This window comes from Pithys albifrons, unplaced genomic scaffold (genome assembly GCF_047495875.1).
Source record: "Pithys albifrons albifrons isolate INPA30051 unplaced genomic scaffold, PitAlb_v1 scaffold_47, whole genome shotgun sequence".
In the NCBI taxonomy this organism is placed as follows: Eukaryota; Metazoa; Chordata; class Aves; order Passeriformes; family Thamnophilidae; genus Pithys; species Pithys albifrons.
The window spans coordinates 201270-210541 of record NW_027286062.1 but is presented as its reverse complement, the minus strand read 5'-3'; the positions used below and the strand labels follow the sequence as shown (position 1 = coordinate 210541).

General features: G+C 51.9%; 1 long non-coding RNA gene across 1 annotated transcript; it reads right to left on the bottom strand.

Moving 5' to 3' along the window:
- Window positions 1–7449: 7449 nt before the first annotated feature.
- Window positions 7450–8996, bottom strand: LOC139685259 (uncharacterized). Its single transcript, XR_011700065.1, has 3 exons — window positions 8978–8996; window positions 7967–8121; window positions 7450–7477 (listed from the first exon to the last, which is right to left on the bottom strand). It is a non-coding gene; the product is annotated as an uncharacterized lncRNA (long non-coding RNA).
- Window positions 8997–9272: the final 276 nt, after the last annotated feature.

The following is a 9272-nucleotide window of genomic DNA, read 5'->3' as shown; positions in this document are numbered from 1 at the left end:
CTGTTCCAGGTTGGTCACTGAGAGCTGTGACAGCTGCTTCCTTTCTGCTCCAACATCCTGCTGGGTAATGAGAGAGGAGATGATGCCATTCTTCTCACACGCTGCACAAGCTGGGCCTCAGAAATCTCCCTCTGGGAGAGCACCCTCTGAGCTCCAGCAGTGCAGCTGCTGTTCAGCCTTGGGTACAAAACTGCCAAGTTCAGTCCATCAGCCTGGTCAGTGGCTCCCTTTTATTTCCATGCCAAATCCAAGCTACCACATGTTGGCTGACCTTGCCTAGGCATGGGAGAAAGAGTTCCCCATGGGCAGCTTTTGGACCTGAGCTGATTGGAACAGCAAACTCCAGAGCTGTGTCAGTCTCTGCGGGCCTGCCAGGAGACATTCTCGCAGGTGAATGGTCTCTGCTGGAGCCACACAGACCGACGAGGCTGCAGCCCTGGCTGCTTTGCCCAAGCTGCTCATGTACTGATGGGAACTTCTATTGTCTTTCCTGGGTTTGGGGCAAGAGGGAGTGGTTTTTGACCCCTCCTTTGTAGAGTTTCCCTGGTGCCATCCCCTGGAAGCCCCACTGTCCTCCCTTGGCACAGCAATGGCCACGTCAGCCTGTCAGTCTGGCTTTCCAAGCAGGACTAGTTTTCCCCTCTCAGGCACACGTTGTGATCTGCATCAGCACTTTTGCTTTCCTTCTTTTCTCCCCTTTGTCTGTTCTCAGATGGCCAAGGCTAAACACATCTCTTCTATAAAAACAGATAGACCAAACTTGATCTTCTCACCCCTTTTCCCAGATTTAGAACTTTAGAAATCTGAAGATGAATTTGGACACAAACAATTGCCCAGGCCATGGCACGTCAATAGAGAAAAGTGTGGAAATGACTTTCACTGTCAGGGGCCGAAAACTTCAGCATGGAGGGAAAAAAAGCACCCTCAGCCCAAACTGGCCTTGACATGACTATGACACCTTTTCCTCCTTGTTCTGAACAGTGGTGATTGGAAAGTGAAACTGAAAAATGGTTCTTCTTAGAAATAGGAAGACAAGGTCCAAAACCAGCAAGGAAATGGCCTTTCCTGGCATCTGCCAGACTCACCAGCACATCCTGTCTTTGCTCCTCTCTGCTCTTCAGTTTCCTTTGCAGAGACTCCACCACCTGATGCACAATCCCAGCCACTTTCTTCTTGGCAGAGGCCTCTTCCTTCAGGGCAGCTTCTGGAGAGTCCCTCCTGTGTTCTGCTGTCCCCAGCGCTGCAGCAGGAAAGGCCAAAGGGGAAGGAGTAGAGAAAAACAAACTGATGTGCATCCTGCAGACACAACAGCAGTGTCTGCTCTGCCCATCTGTGTTACCCAGGCCTAAGGCCACAAGTGATCCCAAAGCTGAGAAAAATGGAGGAACCTTGCAGGCAGAGAAAAAAGGGAGAATAAAAGTGGCAAGGTCCAGAGGAACATGAAAGTGTGTTTGCCCTTCTGCTTGCTGAAAGAACAGGACTGAGGGTTTGGCAGCTCCTCAGCCACAGTGTTAGAAGCAGGGAGAACAGACATGGGGCAAACAGGGAGAGAGACGGGAGGGGAGAGCCAGATGCAGGGTCCCAAAGGAGAAGGAGGAAGAGGCAAAAGCCAAGACTGACTATTACAGTGCTGATTGATGGGGAATACGGAGAAGTCTCCTGCTGGTTGTTTTTACCCTCTGCCATCCCCAGGTACTGCACTTTTCCACTCTGGGGCATCAGACAACGTTGTTGGTGAGACAGGAGAGAGACGTGGGTGGGAAAGGGAGAAGCTAAACCTTCCCAGCTTTAGCCAACTGTTTGTGCAACTCCTGACTGTGGGCACATGAGTTGTCTGTCAGAGTGTGACTCTCCCTCAGCTCCAGCTCCCAGACCCAACTCTTTGTGGCCAAGGCCTCTGCTCTCTTCTCAGAACTCTGGAGCCTCAAATCCAGCTCAGACCTTTCAGCCTCCAGAGTGTGCAGAGAGTCCCTCAAGCTCCTCTCACCTGCCCCTAACTCTTCCAGGGCCTGCAGCAGCTGCTGCTCTTGAGTTGCCTGGGCAGTCTCCTTCTCCAGTACTGCTTCCTGCAGGGCCTGGATCTGGAACATGCATGCACAGAGTGTGAGGGACAGGGCTGCTCCCGAGGCAGCAGAGCGGGCAGTACGGCCAGGAACGAAGGAGAAATTCCTTCCAGCACAAAACACACCAGAAACAGGAGGTACAAAGGCAAGGAGTGCAATAGAGAAAATCAAATAGGGAAAGGGAAGATAATGAGCCTTGATGGGCAAGGAAAAGAAATGTAAAGTTCCTGGGACCTGCCCTCAAACTCAGCTTTTTCTGCTTTCTCTCCCCAAATCCCATTCCTTTAGCCCCATCTTTTGCCTTCTCTCCCCAGCTCTGCCTGCATTGCCAGCCTTCCTTGCTGGGGCTGTGCTCTGGAGCTCAGCAGGCTCTGTGCTTTCAGTGCCTGCACTAGTCCTTCCCTCCTCAGTCCCAGGACCTGCATTTTATGCCCTTCTAAGTGCCCCTCACACTTTTCCCTGGCTCCTCAAACGTACCTGCCCCATCTCTCGCTCTGTTTTCACCAGTGCCTCCTGGACCTGCTGGCTGCCCTGCCTTATCCCCTTCCAAATGTGGAACAGGTTCTCTATGGCATCCAGCTTGTCTCTCTGCTTTTCCAGCAGGACCTGCACAGAAACAAAGAGGACACGTTCACACTTCCCACACAACATGTGTGTGTTAGGACAGAAGGACTGATGGGCTCCCGCCTTCTCAGAGCACTGAGCAGGTGCTGGGAGGGGAAAGCAATGGGATACTACAATCTGCAGGGGGTATTGTGTGTCCCTGGAGAAGAGGACCCCAGTGCATCGGTCACCTGGTGTTTGAGCTCCTGCACTTCTCCTGTGCGGTCTGAAAGGACCTGCCCAATTTGGTGAAGAGCAGAACGGAGCTCTGACACCTCGTTCTGCTGGGCAAGGTCCTTTTCTTCCAGGGCTCTGATCCTCCGGTCCTTCTCTTCCAGACACACAGTCAGCCTGAAAGAGAGAGCATGCAACTCATTCCCACATGGTATCACATTCTATAACCTCTTAGGGCTGCAGCCACCTGGGCAAAAGTGCTCTGGCTGATGGGATTTATCTAAACAACTCGGCTGCCTGTTCCCACTGCAGTCACACCCCAGCACTGTGCCTTTATCCATGGGAGCCGAACTGCCTAAATGTGCTCTCTGTTTTCTGAGATGGGAATGTGAAGAGAAATATAACAAAGTCTTGACATGAATATATTACCGGCAACAGCATTTTTTTCTTTAGACTAACAAGACTCCAAGGGACAGGTTTTGTCAACAAGGCAGAGATATTTGCTTCCTCCGGATTGCATCTCCCGGCAGAAACAGCAGCAAGTGACAGCCAGGGGATCTCTGGGCAGTTCCCCAAGGTTTGCCAGAACCCAGGTTCCTTTCAGCTGGACAAACAAAGACTGAGAGCAGAAGTGCCAACAGGGGCTTGGCACACATACTGCCATCCTTCCACATGATGCAAGAAGCTCCAGGGGATGCCGGAGGGCACGGCCTTTTCATTGCCTTCTGCTCTGAAGAACCACCATGTGCCATTCAAGACTGGCAGCACTTTATGGGCCGCAGAAGCCTACCCAGCCTTTCTATTCCTTCTTGCCTGCTTTGGCCACTCAGTGCCACCTGTGACGGTGCAGGGTGGCAGGGACCCTGCCTGAGCCTCTGCAGGCACCTCTTGGCACTGTCTGAGGAAGGAGCCAACAGAGGGCCACAAGAGACATTGGTGTTCCTTGGGTGCCTCAGAGGGGAATCTGCCTTCCCTGCCCAATCATGGCCTTCAGATGGTTGTGCCAAGCACAGGGATCAGGATGCCAGGCTGATACACATCCCAAAAGTTTCAAACACCTGGACACAGGGTGGAGCTGATGGATGTATCCAGCTCATTACATCTCAGCTTGCCCAGACACACTGCCCTGAGAACAGAATACCCTCTCAGAGGGGAAGAGCTACTTGAAAGTCGTTTGTCTTTTGAAAAATACATCCCTGAAGAAGTAAAAGAAAATGAAACACATCTGCACTGTTAGTTCAGAACTCTGCCATTTAGTAATTGCTGGCAGAGCCACTTGCAGATGCAAAGATGGCAAAGAGGGAAGGCATGACACAGAAAGCACAGTCCCTGTGCTGCAGCCTTCCCGTGTCCTTCTCGAGGCTTGCACAGTCCCTGCAGAGAGATGGCTCAGTGAGAAGAACCACGAGGCCTGGAGAGTCACAGATCCCATTTTCAGCACTCCAGCATGGAGCTGAGGGCAGCAAGCTAAGGGAGATCTTGCTCTTTCCCTCTCAAGGAAACCCCTGGAGAGGGAAAGGAAGGCAGACTTCTGTCTCCCTTCAGTGAGAAGCAGTGGCTGGGAAAGGGCACCCAAAGAACAGCATTCAGAGAAGCAACTTGGTCACAGGGAGGCGTCTGGTGTTCCAACATCGCTGTCCATCTCCCAGACAGCCTTGGCAGTCACAGCAGAGCATGACAAGCCCTGACAGGACAATGCTGAAGTGCCACACTGAGGCCTACACGTGGAAGGGCAGGTGTGTTCTTTGGCCACAACACCTCTGAAATCCCACAAGCACATTCCCTCTGGAACGTTGAAGGAAGAGCAAAGTCTCACCTTCTGATCTCTTCCTCTAAGGATTGCAAGTACTTTGGAGGGCTGCTGGATGTCTTGTCTTTCTCCTCCAATTTCTCCAGGTTTTGCTGCCCCTCCTGGCACTGCTCTTCCTGCTGCAGCAGGAAATTGTTTGAGTCCTGCCTGGCAGAAAGCTCTTGTGTCGGGGCCTGCAGGAACAGACAGGGAAAGAGCACAAACAAGCAATAAGGAGCAGGGAAGGAGGCTCCAGAGAGCTGGCAGAAGCAGCAAGCAGAGACACAGCTGCACTGAAGGCAAAAGTTGTGCTGGAGGGGTGGGCATCAAGGAGGGACAAGCAGTAGAACACAGAGCTGGTGACACCAGCAAGGCAGTGCTGGACCACAAGGGAAAATATTTGGCTGGTGAAGTGCTGCCTCATTCCAAGCCCTCGAGCTTCCTGGAAGAGCTCAGGGATGAGTCCCCTCAGACTGCAGGGCTGGCCCTGAGGCAGTGGCTCCCAAAGGCTTTGCAGCCTGCCCCAGCTCAGCAATTGCAGCTCAGCTCTTTCTCCCCTCCTTGGGAATTTTTTCAACCCAATAGTTTGACAATGGCATAAAACAAATCTGCTGCAAGGTGTCTCACTTTTCTCCTCTTTCTGAGGGACATGTGTTTAGCCACGGCCCATGTTCCTCCCACCAAGGACAATTCTGTTCTCACCTTTCCACAAATGGGAATCTTGTGCTTGTGACACCTGGAGAAAGAAAATCTAGTGCTCCGTGGGGAAAATACTCTCTTAAAAACACTCTTGATTCTCCTCTCTTCAGGCTGCACCTGCACATTGAAGGAGACAAAGCATCATGCAAAGCTGCACCCAACAGTACAGCCACAGCAGCTTTTGAGGAGAGTTTTCCTACTCCTCACCTGCTCCTGTAACTCAGGTAATTGCTGACTGCAGTGAGCATGGGACTCCTCCTGTGAAGAAAAAACAAGAATTTCCTTTCAGTCTGCAGCCTGGTCATGGCCATAATTTTATATCTTCCTTCTTAGGTTTCTAATGCGGGGCTGCTGCCACTGGAATTTGCCCTGTTTCTACTCTATGGCCAGACAGCTTTCCCACCAAAGAAGGTTCTGCTGCTTTCATCTGTATCCAAGTGGACACCATGTGCTGGTCAGACTGGGAGAGAGGCAATGCACAGGCATCTGGGAGCAAGAGACCCCTAAAACACCTCCTCAGCCTCCTCCTTTCAGGTTCCACCTGCACATTGGATGGCAGAAAGGCTCACAGAAACCTGATAGAAACCCTGGGCCAGAAGGACCTGTGGACATCAAGGCCAGGAGGTCTCTGCTCACACACCCTTAATTGCACCAGGGAACAAAAGAGCACTGAATGTGGTCTATGGAAGAGAGTCAGGTGTGTGTCTGGGGACACTGGGCCCAGGAGGGGGGCACTGCAGTGAAGGTGCATTTGTGAAGTCCTTGGGATGCCAGAAGAGAGAGAAAATAAAAGGTGTGCACACAGCGGGGAGAGGGAAGAAAACAAGCTGAGGACTCCAAAGTGCTGTCTGGGAAATGGTGTTGTGGTCCAGAGTACTGTGAGGCTTGGCAGAGGCAGCAAAAGCCCATTTTACCTGCTCAGGACTCCTCCTGGACTCAGCACTGAGTTCTCTCCTCTCCCTGTTCTCTTCTTCTGATGTTGAAACTCGCTGCTGTTCCAGGTTGGTCACTGAGAGCTGTGACAGCTGCTTCCTTTCTGCTCCAACATCCTGCTGGGTAATGAGAGAGGAGATGATGCCATTCTTCTCACACGCTGCACAAGCTGGGCCTCAGAAATCTCCCTCTCGGAGAGCACCCTCTGAGCTCCAGCAGTGCAGCTGCTGTTCAGCCATGGGTACAAAACTGCCAAGGTCAGTCCATCAGCCTGGTCAGTGGCTCCCTTTTATTTCCATGCCAAATCCAAGCTACCACATGTTGGCTGACCTTGCTTAGGCATGAGAGAAAGAGTTCCCCATGGGCAGCTTTTGGACCTGAGCTGATTGGAACAGCAAACTCCAGAGCTGTGTCAGTCTCTGCGGGCCTGCCAGGAGACATTCTCGCAGGTGAATGGTCTCTGCTGGAGCCACACAGACCGACGAGGCTGCAGCCCTGGCTGCTTTGCCCAAGCTGCTCATGTACTGATGGGAACCTCTATTGCCACCTCTTGGTGGGGAACATCACTGGAATCTTTCATGGATGTGGGAGGGACATTAAGATCAATCCCAAGGCCTACCTGTGTGCAAGGTTCTGCTGTGTCCCTCTCTGAAACCCTTTCCTGAAGGAGGGCTAATTCTTTCACCAGGGACTCTTTCTCCATTTCACTCTTGGTAAGGGCAGCACGCAGGACTTGTGTCTTTTCTCTCCATTCGAGTTCTCTGCTTCGTGTCTGCTCCAAAGCAGCAGCCACACGTTCCACTTCTTCCTGCATGGCTTCCCTCTCAGCTTGCCCTTGTTGTGCTCTTTCCTCCTCCTTTTGCAAGTTAGTCAAATACATTTCATTCTGCTTTTCCAGCATTGCCATCTTGTCTTGGTAAACCTTTATTTCTCTCTCCCTCTCTGATAGGATGGCAATGATACCAGTGAGTTTCTCCTGCACAACTTTCCCCTCTTCAGCCTCTTTCTGGAGCATCTCCATTTTCTTCCCCTGATTTTCAACTTCCTCAGTTTTAATTTTTAAGATGGACAGTGCAGTTTGGAGTTTTTGTTCAAGGGAGTGACTCCTCTCTGTTGCTAAATTTGCTTGGGTTTCAGAGGCTGTAACTAATTCCTCAAGAAGTTTGATGTGACACTCCAGTTGTTCTTTCTCTGCTTGCAGCCTGTCCCGTTCATGCTGCAAAGCAGGGACAAAAAGAGTCCATCATTCCATCTCTTGTGTCTGCTCTTCGTGGCAGATCTGAACTCCTGCCGCAGTGGCAGGCACGGGCTGCCCCTCTCTCCCTGCCTCTCGGGATGCTGCAGACCTTTCCTGGGCCCCCCTTTACTCTGCGTCTTTCCCAGCTCCCTCAGCCAGTCCCAGCTGCCTTTCTGCCCTTCCCTGAGCTCTTGGAGCTCTACTCGAGGTGTCCTTTGGGGAGGAGCTGCCAGAAGTGCAGCCAGAATTCCAAGTCAGACTTAAGCCTGATTTAGGCAGTGCCATGACAGTGTGGTCTCCATTGGGGAGGAAGGGAAGTTCAAAGGACCCCAACCTTTGCTTTCCTGGGTTTGGGGCAATAGGGAGTGGTTTTTAATCTCTCCTGTGTGGAGTTTCCATGCTCCCATCCCGTAGAGGATGATCCAAAACCAACAAGAAAACAACCTTTCTGGCTTCTGCCAGTCTCACCAGCGCATCCTGTTTTAGCTCCTCCATGCTCTGCAGTTTTCTTTGCAGAGACTCCACCTCCTGACGCAGAGTCTGAGCCTCTTCCTTCCTTGCAGAGGCCTCTTCCTTCAGGGCAGCTTCTAGGGAATCTCTCTTGTGTTCTGCTGTCCCCAGCGCTGCAGCAGGAAAGGCCAAAGGGCAAGGGAAAAAGCAAAGAAAGACAAACTGATGTGCATCCTGCAGACACAACAGCAGTGTCTTCTCTGCCCGTCTGTGTCACCCAGGGCCTAAGGCCAAAGGGCTTCCAAAGCTGACAGAAATGTGGGAAACTTCCAGGTAGAGAAAAAGGGAGAATAAAAATGGAAAGGTTCAGAGGAACATGAAAGTGTGTTTGCCCTTCTGCTTGTTGAAAGACCAGGACTGAGTGTTTGACAGCCCCTCAGCCACAGTGTTAGAAGCAGGGAGAACAGACATGGGGCAAACAGGGAGAGAGACGGGAGGGGAGAGCCAGATGCAGGGTCCCAAAGGAGAAGGAGGAAGAGGCAAAAGCCAAGACTGACTAGGACCCTGGGAACTGACCAACAATACCTGAGAGACAGTTTGAGGCCAGGAAAGCAAGAGAGGGAGATGAAAATGCAGTTCTAAGGTGCACTGTGGGCAAACTAAAACAGGGAAAAGGGTGGGGATACCTGTCCAGCCATTCTATAGACAGGCCAACAGCCCTGACAGCTCTGGGATGGCCTGGAGTTTGGAGGCATCAAAATGAGACATCAAACTCCACCTACTTAGCAGAGATGTGGGACCTGAAAGGCACCTCCTCTGCACAGGATCCCGGTAGCACAGCCAGGTGCACTGCCAGCCATGGGATCTTTCTCTATTACAAGCTTGCCCTGTGATTTCTATAGAGAAGTGTCCTAATGATTGTTTTTTCCCTATGCCATGAGCAGACACTGGACTTTTCCTCTGTGTGGCACCAGAGATCCTTGTTCATGAGATAAGATGGGGCAGAGAGTGGAAAAGGAGAAGCTGTACCTTCCTGGGTTTCAGCCAAGTGTTCTTGCAGTTCCTGATTACAGGCACGCCACTCATCTGTTTGATCCTTACTCTTCCTCCACTCCAGCTCCAGGACTTGACACTTTGTGGCCAAGGCCTCTGCCCTCTTCTCAGAACTCTGGAGCTTCAAACGAAGATCTGACCTTTCAGCCTCCAGCATGTGCAGAGAGTCCCTCAAGCTCTGCTCGCCTGCTCGAGACTCCTCCAGGGCCTGCAGCAGCTGCTGCTCTTGAGTTGTCTGGGCAGCCTCCTTCTCCAGCACTGCTTCCTGCAG